Consider the following 2,500-nt stretch of genomic DNA (forward strand, 5'->3'; position numbering starts at 1 on the left):
CGGGGAGGTCCCTGGGCCTTTTTCCCAAATTTGGCCCCCGGGGGGCGCTCGCTCCCTACCAGCCTGCCCGGCTTGTGCCCCTTGGTCTTCGAGTCTTTGGGGCCTCACCCCTGCAAGGCATTTGGGTTGAATTGCCTAAGACTCCCCCCCGGCCAGCCCAACCGGAGAGAGAGAGGAATCGCTCGCCGCTCAGAGTCCTGCTCGGAGAATCCCAAAGCGGGTCTTATTGAGTTTGCCCCGTGCGCCAGTTAGGGGGGCCCGGTTCGGAACGCGGCCGGCCTTCTGGAACCCCGGGTCGGCCACGGCGGCCGAATCCAACCTCATCGGGCCTTCCGCCCTGGATCCCCCGGCCCGGGGGAAGGGGGACTCCGGCGCCCAAGTCCAAAGCAACAGCTTGGTCAGGGGTGGAAAGCGATATCCAGAATTGGCCACCGGGGGGCGCTCGCTCCCTACCAGCCTGCCCGGCCTGCTGGGACCCCTAACGGCGGGTTCCCCGGTGGTCGGGGAGGTCCCTGGGCCTTTTTCCCAGGTTTGGCCCCCGGGGGCCCCTAGCTCCGGAGGTCCCCCGGCCTGCGGGGACCCTCACGGCGGGTTCCCCGGTGGTCGGGGAGGTCCCTGGGCCTTTTTCCCAGGTTTGGCCCCCGGGGGCCCCTAGCTCCGGAGGTCCCCCGGCCTGCGGGGACCCTCACGGCGGGTTCCCCGGTGGTCGGGGAGGTCCCTGGGCCTTTTTCCCAGGTTTGGCCCCCGGGGGCCCCTGGCTCCGGAGGTCCCCCGGCCTGCGGGGACCCTCACGGCGGGTTCCCCGGTGGTCGGGGAGGTCCCTGGGCCTTTTTCCCAGGTTTGGCCCCCGGGGGCCCCTGGCTCCGGAGGTCCCCCGGCCTGCGGGGACCCTCACGGCGGGTTCCCCGGTGGTCGGGGAGGTCCCTGGGCCTTTTTCCCAGGTTTGGCCCCCGGGGGCCCCTAGCTCCGGAGGTCCCCCGGCCTGCGGGGACCCTCACGGCGGGTTCCCCGGTGGTCGGGGAGGTCCCTGGGCCTTTTTCCCAGGTTTGGCCCCCGGGGGCCCCTAGCTCCGGAGGTCCCCCGGCCTGCGGGGACCCTCACGGCGGGTTCCCCGGTGGTCGGGGAGGTCCCTGGGCCTTTTTCCCAAGTTTGGCCCCCGGGGCCCCTGGCTCCGGGGGTCCCCCGGCCTGCGGGGACCCTCCCGGCGGGTTCCCCGGTGGTCGGGGAGGTCCCTGGGCCTTTTTCCCAAATTTGGCCCCCGGGGCCCCTGGCTCCGGGGGTCCCCCGGCCTGCGGGGACCCTCCCGGCGGGTTCCCCGGTGGTCGGGGAGGTCCCTGGGCCTTTTTCCCAGATTTGGCCCCCGGGGCCCCTGGCTCCGGGGGTCCCCCGGCCGGCGGGGGGCCTCCCGGCGGGTTCCCCTGTGCTCGGGGTGGTCCCTGGGCCTGTTTCCCAGATTCGGCCCCCGGGGGGCGCTCACTGCCTGCGGTCCTGCCCGGCTTGTGCCCCTTGGTCTTTGAGTCTTTGGGGCATCACCCCTGCAAGGCATTTGGGTTGAATTGCCTAAGACTCCCCCCCGGCCAGCCCAACCGGAGAGAGAGAGGAATCGCTCGCCGCTCAGAGTCCTGCTCGGAGAATCCCAAAGCGGGTCTTATTGAGTTTGCCCCGTGCGCCAGTTAGGGGGGCCTGGTTCGGAACGCGGCCGGCCTTCTGGAACCCCGGGTCGGCCACGGCGGCCGAATCCAACCTCATCGGGCCTTCCGCCCTGGATCCCCCGGCCCGGGGGCAGCCAGACGCGGAAGTACAAACCGACAGCTTGGCCGGGAGTGAGAAAAACTGCTGCGAGTGCCTGGGAGAAGGTGCCTCTGCGCGGCTGGCTCCGTCGCGGACTCGGGGAGAAGCCTGCCGCTGCAGCTGCAACTCACCCTCACCCTAACCCTAACCCTAACCCTAAGTCCGACGTGCAAGTACAAACCGGCAGCTTGGCAGCGGGTGGAAAACGACAGCTTTTCCCTAACCCTAACCCTAACCCTCACCACTTCGGCCAGGGTTCCCTAACCCCGACCCTAACCCTAACCCTAACCCTAAACCCTAACCCTAACCCTAACCCTAACCCTAAACCCTAACCCTAACCCTAAACCCTAACCCTAACCCTAACCCTAACCCTAACCCTAACCCTCACCACTTCGGCCAGGGTTCCCTAACCCTAACCGCAACCCTGGATCCCCCGGGCCCGGGGGCTTCCGACGTGGAAGTACAAACCGGCAGCTTGGCAGCGGGTGGAAAACGACAGCTTTTCCCTAACCCTAACCCTAACCCTAACCCTAACCCTAACCCTAACCATGGATCCCCCGGCCCGGGGGCTTCCGACGTGGTAGTACAAACCGGCAGCTTGGCAGCGGGTGGAAAACGACAGCTTTTCCCTAACCCTAACCCTAACCCTAACCCTAACCCTAACCCTAACCCTAACCCTAACCCTCACCACTTCGGCCAGGGCTGCCTA

Source organism: Mixophyes fleayi, chromosome 2, assembly GCF_038048845.1.
Source record: "Mixophyes fleayi isolate aMixFle1 chromosome 2, aMixFle1.hap1, whole genome shotgun sequence".
Lineage (NCBI taxonomy): Eukaryota > Metazoa > Chordata > Amphibia > Anura > Limnodynastidae > Mixophyes > Mixophyes fleayi.